The 22,868-nt window shown below is 38.7% G+C and overlaps 1 protein-coding gene across 1 annotated transcript in view; it reads left to right on the top strand.

The window, feature by feature from the left end:
* Positions 1-22,295, top strand: part of LOC140610967 (uncharacterized) — a 40,518-nt gene extending 18,223 nt beyond the window's left edge. Inside the window, exon 6 of the mRNA XM_072787567.1 lies at positions 19,575-22,295. The gene's annotated coding sequence lies outside the window, so the exon portion shown is untranslated. The remainder of the gene's footprint in view (positions 1-19,574) is intronic.
* The last annotated feature ends 573 nt before the right edge of the window (positions 22,296-22,868 follow it).

Raw genomic sequence — 22,868 nt, 5'->3', positions numbered from 1 at the left:
ATTTTAAAGTCAAATTTATTAGGTTTCATAATTTTTTTCCACGTAAGACTTTCATTCATAGGCTAACCTATTTAAAGCTACAGGATAAATGAGGCCTATGAGAAACGAACCACACTCATCTTGTAAATTATTTTAAACTTTAAGCCTAGAATTCTCTTGGCATTTATTAAAAAAAAAAAAAAGTCAAAATTTTCTACTAAGCACAGAAAGAACAGAAAAATTGAAAACATAATCACCGTCTAACCCCGGTTACTTCTTATTTTCTATCTATTACAGGGTCAGGCCTTTGATTTATAGGCTTTTTTCATTGTGGAGATATCATTAACATATACTTTTTAAAAATTTTATAACATACACATTTGTGTAAGTTTCAGGTGTACAATGAGTTGATTTGATACACTTTTTTATTGCATGTCGCCACCGTAGCCGTGGCTACCACCTTCATCATGTCACACAATTCTCATTTCTTCTTTTGTGGTGAGAACATTTCAGATTTGTAGTCTCTTAGCAACTTTCAAGTACATAAGACAATAATGTTAACTAGAGTACAAAGCTGTGCATTAGATCCCCAGAACTTACTATCATGAAAGTTCAAGTTTGGCCAGCATTTCCCCAATTTCTACACCCCCAGCCACTGGTAACCACCATTCTACTATCTCTATCTACAAGTTCATTTTTCTAAGATTCCACATATAAGTGAGATCATACAGTATTTGCCTTTTTCTCCAACTTCTCTCACTTAGGATAATGCCCTCAAAGTCTGTCCACGTTGTCACAAATGGCAGGATTTCCTTCTTTCTCGTGGCTGAATAATATTCCATTGTGTGAATATACCACAACTTTTTTTACCAGTCATCCATTGATAGGCGTTTAGGTTGTTTCCATGTCTTGGCTATTGTGAATAATGCTGAAACAAGCATGGAAATGCAGATATCTTTTCAATATGCTGTTTTCATTTCCTTTGGATGTATACCAAGAAGTGGGATTGCTGGATCATATAGTAGTTCTATTTTTAATATTTTGAGGAAACTCTATACTGTTTTCTCTAGTGGCTGCACCAATTTCCATTCCCACCAACAGTGCATAAGCATTTCCTTTTTTCCACATCTTCGTCAACACTTGTTCTCTCTTGACTTTAAATGTCAGCCATTCTAATAGATATGGGAAAATATGTCATTGTGGTTTTGATTTGTATTTCCCTGGTGATAGTGAGCATCTTTTCATGTACCTCTTGGCCATCTGTCTGTCTTCTCTGGAAAAATGCCTATTCAGTTCCTGTGCTCATTTTTAAATCAGGTTTTATTGTTGCTCTTTTTTTGTGGTTGAGTTGTAGAAGTTCCTTTCTGTTTTTCTTTTTTGGAATATTAACCCCTTAGCAGATGTATATATTGCAAATATTTTCTCCCATTCTATACGCTGCCTTTTTATTCTACTAGTATCTTTCACTCTGCAGAAGCTTTTTATTTTGATGTAGCCCCACTTGTTGATTTTTGCTTTTGTTGCTTGTGCTTTTGGTGTCATACACAAAAAATCATTGACAAGGCCCAGTTAAGGAGCTTTTTTCCTTATATTTTCTTCTGGGAGTTTTCTGGCTTCCAGTCTTATGTTTAAGTCTTTAATCTCCTTCAAATTCATTTTTGTGAGTGGTGCAAGATCAAGGTCCAAATTCACTTCTCTGCATGTGATTATCCGGTTTTCCCCATATGATTGATTAGAGACTCTTTCCTCTGAGTATTCTTGGCTCCCTTGTCAAAAATTAGTTTGACTATGTATGCAGGGATTTATTTCTGGGCTCTTGATTCTCTTCCATTCCATTCTGTTTTCATGCCAGTACATACTGTTTTGGTTACTATAGCTTTGAAATATAGCTTGACATCAGGAAGTGTGATTCCCCTTTTTGCTCTTTGTTCATTCTCCTTTTTTAGGATGGTTTTGGCTACTGGAGTCTTTTGTGGTTCCATACAAACTTTAGAATTGTTTTGTCTATTTCTGTGAAAATGCATTGGAATTCTGATAAGGATTGCATTGAACCCACGGATGGCTTTGTGTGGTATGGGTGTTTTAATAATATTAAGTCTTCTGATCCATGAACTTGGATATCTTTCCATTTGTTTCTGTCTGCCTCAATTGCTTGTACGTTCATCAAAGTCTTAACAGTTTTCAGTTTACAGATTTCACTTCTTTTTTTTTTTTTTTTTTTTTTTTTCAGATTTCACTTCTTTGATTAAATTTATTCCTAAATATTTTCTTCTTTTTGATGTTATTACAAGTGGATTTTCTAAAATTTCTTTTTCAGGTATTTAGTTGTTAGCATATAGAAATGCAACTGATTTCTGTATATTGATTTTATTCCTGCAAATTACTGAGTTTATTGACTAATTCCAACAGCATTTTGGTTAAGTCTTTGGGATTTTTATATATATTCTATATATAAGGTCATATCATCTGCAAAAACAGACCGTGTTACTTTCTGATTTGAAAGCCTTTAATTTCTTTATCTTGCCTAATTGCTCTAGGTAGGACAGCCAATACTGTGTTAAATAAGAGTGGTGAGTGTGGGCACCTTTGTCTTCTTTTTGATCTTAAAGAAAAAGCTTTTAACCCAATTTCATTGTTAAGTATGAGGTAAGTTTGTTATATGGGGCCTTTATTATGTTGAGTTATATTCCTTCTATATCCAATTTGTTGAAGATTTTTATAATGAAAGGATGTTGTATTTTGTCAATCTATTGTGATTATCTAATTTATAAATCTTTAATAGATCATTACATTTTAATTATGACCACAAAGTAAAGATTGATACATTTCAAAAAGGAAATTCAGTTATTGAATGTAAATGGATTACTAAGAATACAGAAGACTCTAGATTCAGTATAAAAGCATATTAGTAATAATAATACAAACATTTATTGAGCACTTACTCGGTGCCAGTCTTTTCCAATATTAAATTTTCACTTATAAATATTACTTGGGTAGATACGTATTAAGAGGAAAAGTTAAATAAATGAGAATTGATAGCATTAGTAGTTTATTTTCAAAAAACAGTTTATTTATTATGGACAGGTCCTCCAATTAAGCAGTTTTGCTCCACACACATAGTGGTGGACCCATAATTTTGGGGGATTATAGAATCCTCAGGGTAAAGAGAGTGTGGGAGGCCTTGGGGACCATCCTTCAGTGTGAGAAGAAAGCTCATTCTCACATCATTCCAGATGAATGGGTATCTGTCCTAGTTTTAAACATGTCATATTTTAGCAATTCTAGACACGTGAGGGAGGGAGGGAAGGCCAATAAGCTTCAAAATCATAATAATAAGGTGTCAAGAAATTATTCACTCCTTGGCAATCAGAATTAACTTAACAGTTTTCTTCTTCATGACACTTCAAGCTTACCTTTTTGTGATTTTAAACAAATACTGAAGTCCCCTACAAGTCCAACCCCAAATAACTTACACATGTATATAGACATCATTGGCCTGATAAAAGATTCTTATTTTTTCATATACTAAATAAAATACAGCGGATTTCCAAAATTCATCTGAGTTTATTTACAACATTGCATCCTACAGGCCTAGGCCTCCTGGCATACTGACCTGTTTTGAATTTTACTAAATCTAAGAATGCTCGTAATGGGAAAGGCACTGAAAACATCATTTTCCCCATAGCAACAAATGAACTAGTCATTTCTCTGATATACATTAAGACTTCCTGATTGAATTCTTCTCATCACTGTGATCTTTGGACCCATTCTAATCCAGTGACACTAATCATTTTAGATTCTGTGAATATAGACATTGTCATCTATAAAATAATTTCCTGGCTGACATAATAATCAGCTCAATATTGAATTAAAGAAAACACTAGGAGGCAGGGTTAAGAAATTACAACATGTGGCTTAGTGTCCTTGAAGGCATCTGCTTTCCAAATTAATGATGAGTCACTCTTCTATTTTTAATAATTTTTATATGTATTTTTGAGTAAGTAATATATACCCAGAGCAAGAAAGGCCAAGAGTACAAAATGGTACGCATGGTAAAGTAAATATCTCTCATCAGTGGACATGCTATTCACTGTTATTTAGTAGATAAACCCTTTTGGACAGCAAATTGGCACTAGCTAGTAACGTTGAAAGTGTGGAATTGCTACTTCTGTGAGTGAAAGAATAGGTAAATTGGACCAATTCTCCAAGTGACAACTAAAAAAGCTTGAACATTTTTAAAATGAATCTTACCAAATGCCTCAAAGAACTAATAAAAAGAATGCATTTGAGATCACTTTGAAAAAATTTGAGTCCCAGGCCACCCAGAGGCGAGGACCCTGGAAATCCCTGTGTCACATGGTGTGAAACCCTAGGAGACAGCATTCCAGGAGTAAGGATAAACCTGAAAGGAAAGAGCCCATGCAGACTGCCAGCTAGCTCAAGGTGCTCAAGGAGGCCATGAGAAAAGAGGACAATTTGGCAGCTGATAAAAGAAATGATTTTCATAACATCATCCTATTCCTCAAACTTACTCTGGAAAGGAAGATGATATATAAACCCTGTAACTCTCCCACCCTCATCCAAGAATGTAACTTCAGGAAACTAGCAAAATGTACCAGGAGACACACACAGAATATTCACTGCAATGTGGTGATAACTAATAACTGGAAATAATCCAAATGTTCATCAACAAAATGAGATATTCATATAATCGAACACAACATAGAGCAGCAAAAACAAACTATTGCTAAATGCATCAGTATAGATAAATCTCACAAATAGAATGTTCAGCAAAATAATGCAGCAAAAGATTATATGTTGTGTGATACTAATAAAGTGCTAAAATAAACGAAAACCTCGGGGTGCATGGGTAGGCAGTCCTTTAAGCCTCTGACTCTTGATCTCAGCTCAGGCCTTGATCCCAAGGTCTGGAGTTCAAGCTCCACACGGGGCTCCATACTGGGTGTGGAGCCTACTTAAAGATAGATGGATGGATGGATGGATGGATAGATAGATAGATAGATAGATAGATAGATAGATAGATAGATAAAAAACTAGCATATGTTGTTTAGGAATTTATACACATGTAGTATATGCATCCCCAAGCTTAAAAGCTAGAGAACAACAAACATAAAATTCAAGGTGATGGTTGCCTCTGGTATAGGGCAGGGTGCTTCAGCCGTATTAGTCATGTTCTCTTTAGAAACAATCATTCTGGATCCTCCAAATATATCCTAAGCACCCAAATGCACTTTGGAAAGGCAAAGAGTACATTCCTTTTATGATTATAAGGCCAGTCTGCAGTTTGTGCAATGGCAACTTTCCTTCTAGGTTTATCAGTACCCCCTGGTATGCGGTCCCCGGGGGTCTCAGTGCAAAGTACGAGCTCGTAGCATCTCTCAAGTCACATCAGCTAGATGTGGCCCAAGATGTCTTTATCTCTACCATTGGTCCTTGGAAGAGCGTTTTTCTGTCCAGGGAAATGCTGCAAATACTTCCTCCAGGATCTAGGCTTGGCAGGGGTAGACGCAGAGAAGAAGCTAGCCTATGCCCACCTCTTTTCCCACTGCAGATTGGTCTCCTAGAATGGGATCAAGCTGAGGTTGAAGAGAGCTATAACTCTGGATGAGTTTCCAGGTTTTTAAAGTTATTTTTACAGTAAACTATTCTATATGATTATTGCAATTAGAATATTTTGAGAGAGAAGTAATTAAAACTTTTAAAAAAAAAATTTTATTTATTTATTCATGGGAGACACACAGAGAGAGGCAGAGACCTAGGCAGAGGGAGAAGCAGGCTCCATGTGGGAAGCCTGGTATGGGACTCGATCCCAGGACTCCAGGATCACGCACTGGGCCTTAGTCAGAGGCCCAACCGCTGAGCCACCCAGGTGTTCCCTTTTTCTTACCTCTAAATTACCAGAGGCAGCAGGAGAGCCTGCCAGTGATTTTATCCTAGAGACGGGGAAGAGTTAGCTCTTCAGGGTCTGAGCGTTCAGCAACAGTATGGGTGACGAGTAAGTGTGCTTAAACTGGAGTCCACCTAACAGACCAATTTCACAGTAATTGGGTACAAAAACTGATTCACTAGATGAACCCAAGCTCTCTGTCCTCCCAAGCTCTCATTCCTCCTTCCACGCTATCAGGGAAGCATGCAGCCTGATAGATATCACAGCGGACTCAGCTCCTGGCGTACCCCAGAACTGTGCACCCCCAGCTGAGGGAGATGCTGCCCAGGAGCCAGTTGTGTTTGCTCCCAACCTGTCAATGTCAATTGTGTCCTTAATGTAGTTACTTAGGTTAATGAAATGTGGTGAAACAAATCGGTGGTAAAAGGAGGTTGTTGCATCCATGAAGACCAAGCTGATTATTTGGGAAATTTTTTATAAAGTTGAATAGAATCGGGTGTGAGTACAACCGTGAAAGGCTGAGAAAACTATGAAAATGGAAAAATAGAGGAGAGTGCTGTGTTCAGATTGTTTCACAAATATCCCTACTGTCTTCCTCTATAACATGGAATATATAAAAATTCAAGGATCTGAGGAAATTATTTCCAGGTCCTTTCCAACTGTGTCATTTTACGATTTTTACACATAGAACTATATCATCTTTATAAAAATGGACAGGATTTGTAAAACGCACTTAGATTCTGAAAATGTGCTATCTGTAACATAACTTTTTGTACGTGCAAATGAATAATGATGCTACAAATATCTTAGGTTTTAGGTTTCTTGATAAAAATACTGTTGCATATTGCTTGAATTGAACACATGCTCCATTTAGGCCAATAGACTCCTGAACCAGTAAATACTTGGACAGAAGCTAAAACTAGCAATTGCAATATTCAATTTCAAGGATTGCTTTTGTCCAACTGACAATCTCTTCACGTTCTATGATGCTTCTCTAAAACACAGGATCCTAAGCTTCAACAGAAACACCATATTCACTCCTGTGTGTCTTGATCACATAAATATTTAAGAAGTTATTTTGAGGGCAGCCCGGGTGGCTCAGCAGTTTGGCACTTCCTTCAGCCCAGGGCGTGATCCTGGAGACCCAGGATCGAGTTCCACGTTGGGCTCCCTGCATGAGGCCTGCTTCTCCCTCTGCCTGTGTCTCTGCTTCCCCCCCTCTCTCTCTCTGTCTCTTTCATGAATAAATAAATCAAATTTTTTTAAAAAGTTTTTTTGGCAGTGTATATTTGTTTACTGATATCAACTTGGTGGATTGAGAAAGGGAGTTTCTCAAATTTAAAAAAAAAATTTGAAACCACTCTTCTGTATAAATAATACCTAAGGCCCTTCCATTTCTAACCTTCTATAGTTCTCCCATTTTTACTCAAGGACTGTAAGTGCTCCTTTCTCTAAACCATAGTTTACAAGACTGAAAATGCATTAATATTTCAGGAGATGTGTACTACGTTATAAAGTCAATTCAAAATATTGGTTCACTGAGATTCTACTGTTCATAGATCACTACTTTGGGGACTGAGAATACATCAAAATAAATAGAATTTAGTCACATGGCTCCTGACCTCACCTTGCCTAAGAACACAGTCAATGAATCTGTATTCATTGACCTGAATTTCCTTTTCTAGTTTCTATATATCTTCTGTGTTTCCTGTCCACACAAATTTGCCTTTGTCTTTGTAAACAAAGTAGGACACTCCCCACATTAACTTGAAATCTTAGATATAACTCCACAGAATGAATAAAGAGTTGCCCTAAGTTGTTAATATCATTGGATTTTTGGTTCCTCAGTAATTCAATTACATCTACAAATAAAGTGAGGTTTGATTAAAGAAAAATGTTTTTCATTTCCTCACTGTCACAAGAACTTTCCTCGATAGATCAATTTTCTTTTTGCTAGAACACATGTGTCAGTTTGTCAACATGTTTAACTCATGGATTTGCAGTTAACATGCTGGGTTCCTAGTCCCGCTCTGCTACTGTCTGTTAAGAGTTCATTCAGCTCTCTAACCTGGATTTTGTAATCTGTGAAATGGAAATAAGTATGCCAACCGTAAAGGGTGCTGTGCATAGTGAGCAGCATATCAAATGTTGATTCCTTCTTTCATTTCAACACAGTTATCAGACCATATCCAATTTGAGGAATTTTAAATTAGTTGCTAAATTGTGACATGGTAAGAGGAGTCCTGGGTTGGATCAATATAAACTTCCACTGAGCCAGAAGTTTCACATTTGGCCTGGTTAACAGTAAAATGAATTACCTAAAGAAGAAAAAGAAAGGCTTGGGAACATAATCAAAATAAAATTAATCCACATCAGTGGGAGCTGCAATTTGCTGACACTCTTTAGGGAACAACATGGAAACAGGCTTGGGGAAGTGAGTGCTGGAAGACTTTGATGCTGTGTGAAGGAATAGTACTTTTTTTTTTTTTAATTTCACTGTTATTATTAATCATTGTTGTGTTTAACCCATACTATATAAATCATCTGATGAACATTCATTTCCATCTAATTTTTTGTTACGAGATTCAAATGTTGACAACCCCAAGAAATACAAGATGATAATTACCTAGTAATAGGCAGTTTTTCAGACCTACTAAATCAAGATCTGATTCAAGGAGTATAAATTTACATTTTAAACAAAGACCTCAGAGGAACCTGGGTGGTTTAGTGAGTTAAGCAGCTGCCTTCAGCTCAGGTCATGATCCTGGGATCCTGGGATCGAGCCTTGTGTTGGGCTCCCTGCTCAGGAGGGGTGTCTGCTTTTCCCTCTCCCTCTGCCCACCCCCCACTTGTGTGCTGTCTCTCTCTCTCTTTCTCAAATAAATAAATAAATAAAATCTTTAAAAATAAAAAACAGTGGAAGGACTCTATGTAACTCTTATGCATACAACCAGTTTAGAAACAGTAGAAACAGGACTTTTTATTTTAGCAAATACTATATGTTGAATCCTCCCAGATCTTAAGGAGTACTACAGGGCCATTAGGAGTATAGTGATGGTTGAAAGATTGCTTTGCTGTCAGTGAAAAATGTATCGCTATGACACTGTGGCTTGAGGTAAAAATTATGACATCGCCTATTGAGAAAGGTGAAACCCTTACATTGACTGACCCATAAGGTTCAAGGATAATTGGAGTTGCTGAGTAGGTTATGACACATGCCACTTTGGAACTGCTTTGAGGCTTGCTGAGTGGTTCTTGCCACATGATGGGTTCCTCAGGGACTTGTCAAATTCCCTGAGGACGTGGAGGACAGGACACTGTCCCATTAAATGCATGAATTGGTACAGAGATCTTGAAAAACACAAATGAAAGCCAGATAGAAGTTCAAGTGCTGGTCTCAGATACCAATCCTGTGGTCCAAATTTCCCATTAAGTATCATTTAGCAACAACAATAAAATAGAATATCCCTAAGTATAGAAAATTTATTTGTATTTAATAATGCAAAGTAATAGCAGATGCTTTAAAAATTAATGCTGATTATTTTGTTATTTATTATCTCTGTGAGTATGATTTTATTTTTTTATTTTTTTAAAGGTTTTATTTATTTATTCATGTTAGACATAGAGAGAGAGAGAGAGGTAGAGACACAGGCAGAAGGAGAAGCAGACTCCATGCCGGGAGCCTGACGTGGGACTCCATCCCGGGACTCCAGGATCACACCTTGGGCTGAAGGCAGGCGTTGAACCGCTGATGTGTTTTTCCTATATAACTGTGTTTTAAATTGCACTATGAGAGTTAAATTCAGTTGTAGAAACATGAATAAATACTTCAAAAGCCACCAGTAGCAAGGCTCACAAGTAAGGAAAGCCTATCCTAACTGTTATTATCACAAATCTCCACAGGTAGGTCAGAATCTCCAAAAGGAGATTTTTTTTCCCTCAAGGCCAGTATGTTTCTTATATTATTTTATGCTTGACTTAAGATGGTTGAATGATTTCATTTTCAGTTTTAAGCATTACATTAATTCCCATGCAAAAACCCAAGACCACATATGCCTGATTTCAATTGACCAAAATCCAACCCGTGAGTCTGGACATTCGAGATCAAATCCAAAATGTTGCTTGACCTTTCAAATAGTAGTCATCATGGTCATCCTTTGAGATAGCAGCAGACCCCTGACTTTTTAAACACTACAGTCTGTTATGAATTCACCCCAAAACAAGGAGCCAATGCCTTGCAACACCTGAACCTGACAAGTGGATTTCATTCACAAAGATAAGACACCTCCACACAAAGCTACCACCCACAGCTACCACCCACAGGCCTTTGGGAACATACAAGGACTACCTAAGGGACACCCAGGCAGAGAGGTGGCTCCCAAGTAAACAGTTTCCAGAGCCTCAACTGGAGGCTGCAAACATACCCTATCTAAACATGATCTGAGAACACCCTTGTGGGTTAGAGGTGATGCAGGATCTCCTTTCCACCTTTTCTTTCACTTTACAAAAAAAAAAAAAAAAGCCAAACTCTCTCCATGGCTAATCTTACTGTAAAGCAATTCCTGGGGTTGAGAAGACCTCCATGATGCAAATAAAGAGAAAGGTGAAATATTTTTATTGATATTAAGAAAGTGAATGTCTCAAATGATTGGGTAACAAATCCTTTTTCATTTCAAAATGATTTCCAAATCTTTGCTTTCAATAAAACTAAAGCAAAATCTAACTACTAGATAATTAAAAATACTTCTGATACATTGCTAGGTGATTTTTGGCATCTGAATGGCAATGAGTTCAAAGAATTGAGTGACATTACAAGAACAAAACTCATTACATTCTCCACTAATAACTTATGTGAACAAAGTTCCTCTGCACTTACATAAAAATAATTCAAAACAGGAATAAAATTCATGCTGAATCCTGACTCCTTCTAGTAACAGTCACACACAAATGCATTGCCTGAAAAATAAGATTCATTCATCTCCTTAATAGATGCATAATGTTAAATAATTTAGTCATCAAAATTTGTAATATATTTCCGTTGTTTTGATCGATTGTGTACTGATTATGATTATAATGATAGTGCAAACCAGAAGATCTTTTAAATATTTGAGCCTTATGGTTACTGGAAATTAAATTTTCATTTATATTTCCATTTATATGCACATTTTTGTTTCAGGAAATCATGGTAGGGTAAAGACTTTCAATCATAAAATGCATTATATTAGGTTAAAAATCTGGGGAGGAAGTGAAGTGGTGAGGAAGGAGAAATTTCCAACTATTTAAAAAGAACAGGGACGCCTGGGTGGCTCAGCGGTTTAGCACCTGCCTTCATCCCAGGGTGTGACCCTGGAGTCCCAGAATCAAGTTCCACATCGGGCTCCCTGCGAGGAGCCTGCTTCTCCCTCTGCCTGTGTCTCTGCCCCTCTCTATGTCTCTCATGAATACATAAATAACACCTTTTAAAAAATAAAATAAAATAAAAAATGAAAAGAACATGTTCATCTTTTTAGTATAAATTTGAGAGATATCAAATCTTTGTGACATTCATATTCCACAGGACATATTTTAAAAAGTAGTATTAGAATTTTAAATGTCAGTATTTACAACATGCCAAAATTCATATCATTTGTAACCACTAAAAGTATCTAAGTATTTTAGGGTTTAAGATTTGAATGTAGATTTAAGTTTTTCAAATGTTGGGAAGATACATAAGTGTTTCAAAATTATTTTATAGGACACAAAAGCAAAACCGTCGAAGACCACTGGTAGGCCAGTAGTCCTCTGCAGATGTCTGCAGACGTCTCAATGGGTTGCCACAACTGCAGAAGTTAAGGCCCCAGTCCAGCCAGAGGCCCAGACTGAGTAGGTCTAAGGTGGACCAATTCCTGAGATGGATCAGTCAGCCCTTGCGAGTATTCTAATGCCAGCAGTCCAAGGGTTACAACTTAAGAAACACACTTTGATCTAGGCTTCCTTTCTTCCTAGTTTTGAGAAACATCGTGGTTCAGATGTGTACATTTATCTACACGCATATGCTAATAAAATAATAGTTACTGCCTTGCAATTTGAATTCTTAAATCTGTGGGACAAAGTTGCCCCACTGTGTTACTTCCTTATTGCTGTCCATTTATTTCCTCCCCAGTTCCATCCATAGCTGCAGTATGAAGCCACATAAGGAGTCATAAAGACTCCTGAGGTGCAGTGAACACCTCTTGCCCTCCACCTGAATAGTCATTCATTCATTTATTCATTCATTCAGGGCCTAAGGTGGGGCCTGAGGAGCTGAAAAAGAATCAGACAAGCTCCTTGTCCTCAAGGCGTGATCAGTCAAGCGATTGGCTCAGCCATGTGAACCAATCATTTTAATACTTTGGGTAAACAAAGTAGAAAAGAATGAAAAGCTTTTGGGAACACAAGTAATAAGCCACCAACTCTACCTTCAAGACTTGGAGAGGTTTCTAAGAGGAAGGGAGAGATCTTATATTCCCCACCACGCTGTACCCAAAAGAAACACTAGATGTAACAAAACTCCAGTAAAGACTCTGGATTATTATTATTTTCACCCTTTCCTCCTTTTCCACAGTGAATCAGGGTCTACTTCAGAGTCTGTAACATAATATAAAATTTAAGTCTGCCATATATTATAGTGTAAGGTCTGTAGATAATAGTTCTGACTTAGCAGCAAGGGACAAATATGTAAAGATTTCACTAAAGTTTTCACCTAAGACCCCTAATGATGACAGCTCATAATCTCCATTTTTCTCAATCCTGGTTGCATACTGGAATTATATAGGGTGGCTTTTTATTTTTTAAATTAAGATATGTTGGAGAGGATGTGGAGAAAAGGGAACCCTCTTACACTGTTGGTGGGAATGTAAAATGGTGCAGCCACTCTGGAAAACTGTGTGGAGGTTCCTCAAAGAGTTAAAAATAGATCTGCCCTACGACCCAGCAATTGCACTGTTGGGGATTTACCCCAAAGATTCAGATGCAATGAAACGCCGGGACACTTGCACCCGATGTTTATAGCAGCAATGGCCACAATAGCCAAACTGTGGAAGGAGCCTCGGTGTCCATCGAAAGATGAATGGATAAAGAAGATGTGGTTTATGTATACAATGGAATATTCCTCAGCCATTAGAAACGACAAATACCCACCATTTGCTTCGACGTGGATGGAACTGGAGGGTATTATGCTGAGTGAAATGAGTCAATCGGAAAAGGACAAACATATGTTCTCATTCATTTGGGGAATATAAATAATAGTGAAAGGGAATAGAAGGGAAGGGAGAAGAAATGGGCAGGAAATATCAGAAAGGGAGACAGAACAAAAAGACTCCTAACTCTGGGAAACGAACTAGGGGTGGTGGAAGGGGAGGAGGGTGGGGGGTGGTGGTGAGTGGGTGACGGGCACTCAGGGGGGGCACTTGACGGGATGAGCACTGGGTGTTATTCTGTATGTTGGCAAATTGAACACCAATAAAAAATAAATTTATTATTAAAAAACACTTTTATATTGTCACAAATAGTGATTAATAAATTGCAAAATTATGAATTTTAAAGAGGGATAAAATAATTTTCAAGCATCCTAAGTCTAGTTTTCCTTGCTACAGGCCACCATTTCAATATGTATTTAATTGTTTCCAAGTTCCAAAAGTACAGATTCAGTGGACTCTGATACATGTGTTCTAAGCAAAGTATATTTGACCGGAACTAATGCAACACTGTGTGTCAACCACACTCAAATAAAGCAATTAGTTTAAAAAAAATAAATTGAGATATAATTAACATATAACATTGGATTAGATTAGGGGTATAACATAATGGTTTGATGCATGTGTATATTGTGAAATGATCACCACCATAAATTTAGTTAACATCCATCACTGCATGTAATTACAATTTTTTTCTTTGTGATGAGCACTTTTAAGATCAACTGTCTTAGCCACGTTCAGATGCAAAAAAACAGTATTATTCACTATAGCCACCTCACTGGTACTTTTAAAACATTCTGATACTCAGTTAAAGCAAAATCTCCGTGTGATGGGATCCAAGCATGGGGTCTATTTTTTAAAGGTCCCAAGTGATGATGACAGTCGGTTGTGACCCTTGGGAGTAGCTGCAGCATCCGTCAGAGTCATCCCTAGGTACATAAATTTGCTCCCATCAAGAGCACATGTCATATCTCCTAATTTTCTAATTGCTTAACCTTGGTGAATATGCAAATATATTATCTGAAAAAGGGACGGTCACTGTGCAGAAAGCTCTTGGGTCACTGCCCTAATTTATCAAAATCCCCTTCTCTGAGGGCACCATTGATATACGAGGTTTGCTCTCTCTGCATCTTATAACCCCGTCATCTGGGCCATACATGAGAAATGGATACCTCTGCCATGTTATTCCAGCAATCTCTCTTTAAAATTTGAAGCTTGAAACAAAGTTAGAGCTGATTGACAGTATGCTAGTAATGCTATGTGCAGCTTCTGATGATTTCCTTCGTGTCAACCCATTGTGGCCAATTTGAGGCTACTAATATCATTTAGTGCAAAACTCGTGAAAATATAACAACTGATTCTCCCAAGGCACTATGAGCCACTCCCAACACACCCACGGAGCTGAGTCATCTTAATATCAGCCACTCAGATAAGATTCAATTACACTTCCTGCCCTGTTCCCGAATTTCCCAGGGCTAAATGATGCAGAGACATTCAGTTCAATTTAATGCAGAGACATTAAATTCAGATACATTCCTTTCATTCGTCTTCTTTCCAGTAATTAAATACTTTTTTTTTCTTTTTGGCTTAAGCTATTCACAGCCAGTTTTTCCTACATGCAGTAAAAAGACCCTAAAAGAATGCAATCACTCTTGAGGGTATCACATTTTAGTTTGAGTAAGTTTATCAGATACTCAAGATACTTCCCGAGATAAGTAGATAACAGGGCAGGCCTGGCCCAAGAATTCCAGAGAAGGAAGGCTGAGCAGCTGGGAGGGGGCAGGCTCTGTGTGCTTGTTGGGTCCCAGGGAGAACCAAGGACAAGAGGGGGTTCAAAGCAGACTTTATTTCCAGAATTGTGCCCAGCATGGCTTCTGGCACTCTCTACTTCCTTTGGAGAGAATTTATCAAATGTTTTACAAGGGTTATTGATCCAAATGCTATGGAAGCTAGGGTTGTTTATTTACAGGTACTTCTCTTCAAATCTATAAAAGAAACCAAGATACTATAGCTTTTTTGAGTAGTAGAGAAGAGAGGCAGAGGAAAGAGAGATAACAAATGGGGTAGGGGCACCTGGGTGGCTCAGTTGGTTAAGCATCGGACTCTTGGTTTCGGCTCAGGTCATGGTCTCAGGGTCCTGAGATTGAGCTCTGCATTGGGCCCTGTACTCAGTGTGGAGTCTGCTTGTCCCTCTGCTCCTCCTCCCACTTGTGTTCTCTCTCTCTCTTTAAAAATAAATAAATCACATTTTTTTTTAAATTGAGGTAAAGATAATTATGTCTGAGTCTCTTCCCAAATATGCTGGGATACTAAAGCATTCTATTCCTCAAAGTTTACCGACGTGTCTACAGATTGGCATATATATTGTACATGACAATCTATGTTATTAGAGAAAAAACAAAGCTCTAATGCCAATAAGATATAATAGTTAAACTAGGGAGAGAGAAAAATCGATAAAAATAAGGATGACAGTGTAAAGTAACACTAATTATAGTCATTTATTCAAACTCCTCACCATTTCAGGCTTCATTATGTTGCAAATTATTAATTATATGCACATCAGGGAATATATCACCTATAAACTTGGTTCTTTTATTTGACTAATTTATCTTTATATTACTTAGCCCACATACTTTAGGCTGGTGTGACAGGTTTGTCTACTTAAAGTTTTAAAAATTATCCAAACTATTGCTCATATTCTGACATTCTCTGTGTGATCTTGAGGTTATTCACTTGGTTCTTCTTCTAGTTCCCTTTCCTTAACTGAAAATGACAGTTAAATTAGATCATGCCTAAGATCTACTGTGAATCTAAATATATTTGGACATGCAAAATTTCATGTATGTGCAGAGAGAAAGAAATTATGTAAATACATGGTTTAAAAATCTGATTTTCTCATTTAGAAGGAGAGACAATGATTCTAATTTTTTGAATATTGAAAATGAAATGAGTGGAGGCTTCCGATGGAGCTATTCTATAATAAACTAAACTAAACTAAAATCTTCTGATTTTCTTTTTCTTTGAAGATTACATGTTTAGAAATGTTCTTGGTAAAAATAGTCTAGCAAACAATCAGGGCATAATTAAACCCTTGGAAGAATTCACTCTTGATACATATTAGATAATAAAGCAGAAAGGTAATAGAATGGTCACAGACATGCTTAAGGAGATGATTATATCCGTGTTCTAACTCTGTCATAAAAACCAGAGGGCAGCCCGGGTGGCCCAGCGGTTTAGCACCGCCTCGGCCCAGGGCGTGATCCTGGAGACCCGGGATCGAGTCCCATGTCGGGCTCCCTCCATGGAGCCTGCTTCTCCCTCTGCCTGTGTCTCTGCTTCTCTCTCTCTCTCTCTCTCTCTTTGTATCTGTCGTGAATAAATAAATAAAATATTAAAAAAACAAACAAACAAACAAACAAAAAAAAACAGAACCCAAGGGAGATCTCCAGGAACTTCAAAGAGGTCCTTAAAGCTGCCTAGTGATTATCTTATATTTGCCTGGCCCAGTAATTCTTAAATGTTGGTGTTTGTCTACTGGGAAATGTGACACATACAAAGCATCTATCTGATTTCGGAAGCCCGGCCCTTTGAGTTGCTTTATTGCCTTATTTGGTGGTGACAGACACCCAAGGTTGAGAACCACTGCCCTGGTCTCTCTGCTCTTCCACTCTCCTTGAGGTTCTACAATTTTTGGCACATTAGAATGACCTGAGGGGCTTTTTAAAAACCCTGATACCTCATCTTGGGGAAGGTGGCAGAGGAGGATCCTAGACTTAACCTCGTCCCACAAATGCGCCTAGGTAACACTCACATCAGTTATGTAACCCAGAAAATGACCCAAAGATCGGCAGCACAGATTTTCCAAAGCTAAGTGTAGAGAAGAGTGTGTATCAAAGAGGGTAGGAGGGGCAGAGACACAGCTGGGAGTCAGAGGGAGCCTCGGGACTGTCCACAGGAGGGAGGGACTGTCCACCTCCCCACTTGGACGCAGGGCCCTCCCCACCGGGACCCAGTGCAGCAGGGACCTCCCTACCTGGGCGCAGTGCGGCAGGGACCTTCCCACCCAGACCCAGTGTGGCAGGGACCTCTCCACCTGGACCCAGGGCAGCAGGGACCTCCCTACCTGGGCGCAGTACGGCAGGGACCTTCCCACCCGGACCCAGTGTGGCAGGGACCTCTCCACCTGGACCCAGGGCAGCAGGGCCCTCCCCACCTGGACCCAGTGCAGCACTGCCCACCCCTGCACTCTCCTGTGGAAACACTCCCTCCATCCCAGCCTCAGCAGACGCCTTCCTGGGTCCCTGCGAGTCCCCTCCCATAGCAAGCCTGTGCCCGTCAAGGACTTGGCTCAGTCCCAGGCCCCTGAGATCCCGAGCTGAGCAGAAGTCAGAGATGCTTAGCTCAGGGAGCCACCCAGGTGCCCTAAATCTGGCTGGTTTTTTAAAAGAACTCATCTAATTTTCTGCTGAATGTATACTCAATCCACGCTGGCAGGACTGATACATGTGGAAATGAGTTCTGGTGAGGTTGTACCAAGTGTTCTTGCTTCAATAAAGCTCTTTATGCCATGTTTCTCTATCAATTTTTTTTAAAGCTTTTATTTTATTTATTCATGAGAGACACAGAGAGAGAGAGAGAGGCAGAGACATAGGCAGAGGGAGGAGCAGGCTCCATGCAGAGAGCCTGATGCAGGACTTGATCCTGGGACTCCAGGATCATGACCTGAGCCGAAGTCAGACTCCCAACCGCTGAGCCACCCAGATGCCCTCTCTATCAATTTTTAACATTGATCTGTCCTTTATATGTAAACACCATATTTAAACGTAACCTGATAATTACTTTTATTACCTGTATAGTGTAGATATCCCGAAGTGTGTTCCATAGAACACCAGGATGGCAAGATCTTCTACTATTCTGTTCAAATAACATTGGGAAATGCTGCATGCATTTCTTTCTCTCTCATTTTTTTGGGGGAGGGGGGGAGAGAATAAGAGTGAGGAGAGGAACAGAGGGAAAGAGAGAAACCCAAGCAGGCTCCACACCCAGTGTGCAGAGCCAAACACAGGGCTCCATCTCACGACCCCGAGAACACGACCTGAGCTGAATTTTAGAGTTGACCACTAACCAACAGAGCCACCCAGCGCCCCTCTCCTGAAGATTTATACTGTGTTATTGGCATATTACTGAAAGGTCTCTTACTAAAGTCTCTTGCAAAAAATAAAAATAGAAAATTAAGCTCCTCAACTGTCTTGGCCACTGCTTTCCCGACCTGTTAGTTCACAGACACCTCCCCACGGTGCACCTGCCCCCACCCCAGCACCACACATTAGCACCCTGTGGTGCCCATTTTGTAAAATGCTCTTTCAAAGTCACAGACCTAATAATAGCGCTGGAGGGGGTCAGAAAATATCTTGGCCTGCTCAGTTTTTTTCACTTTCAGTCTATTCCCTCAAAAATATCTTTTAATATATAAACAGCATCTATGAAAATTATTTCTGATAAGAAAGGCTTTCAGGTAATTAAAAGCCCATGATAATTAAATCATGGTCTACATTTAATTAATGCTTTATAGTAATTAAAATTGTCTTCTAACCGAAGGCATGACTTTGAGATTGGATTATCTGAAAGTAATTTTCTAAGCAATAATTCTGTCTCTGTTGAAGCACAAGTTTGAGAAGTTGGGTGAACTTCATCAGGCCGCACACCGTGACTTACATCATGCGTCTCCTTTCAGTGATGAACAGTGAGCAGGGTACCAGAATCTACAAATTCATCAGATTCCAAACTAAACACTGAGGAAAACAGATGCCTTGAGCCCTCTGCATCCTCTGCATCCTTGGCACAGGACATAGATCAGGGTTTGGCAGGGTCTACTACTACAGTTAAACTGGACTGCTTAAAAAAAACCAACAAAACAAAAAACAAAAACTGGACTGCTTGATTGATGGATAGATAATGCCAAACATTTTTTTTTCGGATGCTTTTTTTTTTCAACATGCAAAAATCAATTTTATTTCTACAGATTAACATCAAACAATTGGAAATAGATTTTTTTTAATGTACAGGAGTTCCAAAATAATAAAATACTTAAGTATAAATGGGACAAAATATGTATAGTATCTGTACGCCCAACACAACAAAATGTTGATGAAATAAAATTTAAAAACCTAAGTAAATAGAGAGTTGCAGGATGTTCAGAGACTGAAAAACTTAGAAAGATGTTAATTCTCCCCAAATTGCTCTATAGATTTAACACAATTCCAGACAAAATCCCACCAGGATTTTCTATAGATACAGCCTAGTTTATTCTAACCTTTACGTGGAGAGGTATTAAGAGTAGCCCAAAGAATTTTGCGTCAGAAAAATAAAGTTGGAGAAATAACACTACTAAATTGTAAGCTTACTATAGAGCTACAGTAATCCGGACAGTGTGGAATTGATGCTGCTTTTCTTTGTTTCCTTTCTTTTTTCAGCCTCGCTCCTGTAGGCTTGTGTCCAAACAACCTACAGGCATGACTCCGCAGACCTGCACACAGATACTGACTTCGCTTTATGTGTTCAGCCCGGGACAGTGAGGACAGTGTCTGTTTTCTGGCCATCCTCCACCCGAGCCCTGGAGCTGGAGCGGTTGCAACGCCAGGCCTCTCCAGCACTGAAGTGGCAGATGCATGGTCAAGAGGAGCCAAGGAACGCATGCTGTACCGTATGCCAGGGCCAGTAGGGCATGATTGCTCGGGTGGAAAGTGGTAGTGAAACATTAACCATTTCTCAGGAATGCAGAGGCACAGGAAAAAGGACCAGAGCCAGGGGAAATACCAAAGAAGAAAAAACCAGGAAGAGCAAAGGAGACCAATGGCAAGGACAGCACAGAGAGAAATCGTGGCATGCAAGGCAAGCAGCAAGTCCCCTGAGAGCTGAGAAGAGAGGAAGCAATCAACCAAGAGCGGTTCTATTATGTGAAAAGGGGGACAAACAGCTTCCTAGGCCCCCAAAGTGTACCACTGAAAACATTCACATTCAGAATGAACGAACGAATGAATGGTTGATTATTCATTCATTCATTCATTCATTCATTCCTTATTCATTTGTTCATCCGTCCAACCAACAGTGAGTTCTCTCTGCGGGACTCCTAAACTTGATTTTCTTTTTTCTTTTTTCAATAATTTTATTATTTTTTAAAGTATATGATGTATTTTCTGTTATATAAGTTCAGACTTCAGTTTCTCTAAACTTGATTTTCTAACAAACTCTCACTTCTTCTATTCCAATAGAGCAAGGGTCTTAGATTCCCTGATTTGTTGCAACAAAGAGAGTGTCACTACATTTTTCTGGCCTTATATATACATTCAGGAGCATGATGTCTGGCACAGATAACACAGATGAACAACATTATTTTCATGAGAAGGGAATGACAGTAAGGAAGAATGCTTATCTCTATAGGCTCTCTCATCTGTGGGTACCATAAGGCCCCACCCCCATCTCCAGAAAGAAAATAAATCCTGAACAAGAGAGAGAATCCCAAAGTTCACCAAGAAAACCGTGCTCTGACTCCTGAATTTCTAAATTGGGTGGATTTGAGACTCAAGATAGTTCAGTCATGTCAAGTCAGTTATAGGAAAAAAAAATACAATTTTTGCATATCAAGATTTGTGGCTCAAGAAACTGAGGTTTGTTTGGAAATAAATATTGAAAAAAAAAAACTCATTCCCAGAATTTTCTAGTTAAAAAATTTTATGGCAAGTTACAGGACCTCTATTTAACAACAACAAAAATGGTATTATGTTCCCATAAATATAATTTAGTGCTTTCCTACTTTTGAAAAAATAACTTATTTTAGATGCAGAGTCTCATATTCAAGTCTGACAATTAGAATAGATTTTTCAAAAAACCGTATTACAATCCCATAGTTTTAAATTTAGTTTTACAATGCTCAGATGGTAATGTGAATAGAAATGGTAACTCAATTACTTTTCAAATAAGTACCTTGATGAATATATTCATTTTCTCCTGACAGGGAATTATTATTGCCTTAAATTTAATCTTAGTTCTGCACATGCTGCAGGGATTTTCATGGCTAAACTGTTTTAAATTATCTTATGATTCATCTACCTTGAAATATGAATGCACTCTACCCACAAATAGGCGGAATTATACATAGTAGATGGCAGATTACTTTAAATTTGATTTTGTAGAAATATTTTATTAAAACATTTCTCTTATGTGGCTAAAAATCACACCCCTTGATTTGCTTTGCGGGCAGCATCGGGAGACTGGACTGAGCTGGTGGTATGTGTGCTCGTTCATTCATTCAACGAACACAGAGTTAAGCAGATAAAGGATCAAGGCCAGAAGCTGTGCTAAAACAAAGACGATCAAATCAGTCTTCATGTGTAGAAGGTACTGAGGAAGGAAAGGCCAGTCTGTATTCTCTACGGACAGGACTGGGGCTGCTGGTTCTGGGGGATATGTTATTTGCTCTCTGGTTTGAAATAACCCATGGACAGAAGATAGGGGAGAACAGAATTTAGACTGTAGCCGAAATAGAACAGAAATCTGCAGGTGAATCTGACTGTATGAGTCTAACACAGAAAGGCTACACTTACCTTAGCCTTATACATATTAAGAATATGGACATTATCAAGTCTCAAAATATTATTCCAAAGGTCAGTACCAACGCTTTGTATACTTATCTCTAGTTAAAAGTTGGTACAGATGGACAAATGCCAAGAACTGGAAGATATAAAGGCACCTGTGGGATAAGAAGGGCAACTACCATTGAGTTAATTTGACCCGGTGGACCTTTATTTCTCCAGCAAGGGATTGGATAGTCTGCATTGTATTCATTCACATTATAAACTAGGGAACGAACTTGGAAAGGCGAAGTTCCTTTCCCACACAGGCCAGCGACTCGTGTCAATTTGGAACTCACAGTGAAATGTGGCTTTGGAAAGCGTGTTTTCTCCACGCAGTGCTCTCAAGTTTGTTTTACGAGGGGCACCTGGGTGGCTCAGTCGGCTAAGCATCCAAGTCTTGGTTTTGGCTCAGGTCATGATCTCATGGTCGTGATGACACTCTGCACTCATGGAGGAGTCTGCTTGAGATTCTCTCCCTCTCCCTCTCCCTTCTCCTCTGACTGTCCCCCTACTCACACTCACTCTCTCTCTCTCTCAAATAAATAAATCTTTTTTAAAAAATTGTTTTGTGAGCAGAGTGCTTAAAGTAATGGAAGATAGTATTACAAGTCTGAAGTCCAATCAACCTCAAAGTGTTTAAAATTTCTAAGGAAAGGTAGCTTTCCTGCAGCTCAGAAAGGTAAGCAAAGTCATGCAGGCTCTGCATTCGTACCAAAGGGGAAGAAGCATTCACTTAAAAAGAACAGTAAAAGATGAGCTTTTCAAGGACGGTACCTCCTTGGAGGAAATCTGTAATCACTGTCAGTTTTGACCCCATCTTGAGTTAAATAATCCTGCCCTCTTACACTGGAGCCGTCTTGAATACATGCACATACACAACTGTGTTCCCTGAGCTAATTACTTAATCTTCTTAAAATTTACTCTTCTCATCTACAAAATGAGAATAACAATATCCACTTTCTAAGTCTGTTGTGAGAACAAAGGAGATGATCATGTGATGCATTTAGCATAGGGGCCATCTAGAAGGTGATAAAGGTCAATAAAAGATTGTAGTCATTGATGGAAGTTAGTACAATAGATACCCTAAGTATGTAAACAGATGTCGGTGAAGGGGTCGAAGGCCCATAATCTTAC

Source organism: Canis lupus, chromosome 2 (assembly GCF_048164855.1).
Source record: "Canis lupus baileyi chromosome 2, mCanLup2.hap1, whole genome shotgun sequence".
Taxonomy (NCBI): domain Eukaryota; kingdom Metazoa; phylum Chordata; class Mammalia; order Carnivora; family Canidae; genus Canis; species Canis lupus.
Note: the sequence above shows the minus strand (reverse complement) of the source record. Positions and strands in the feature narration are given on the sequence as shown.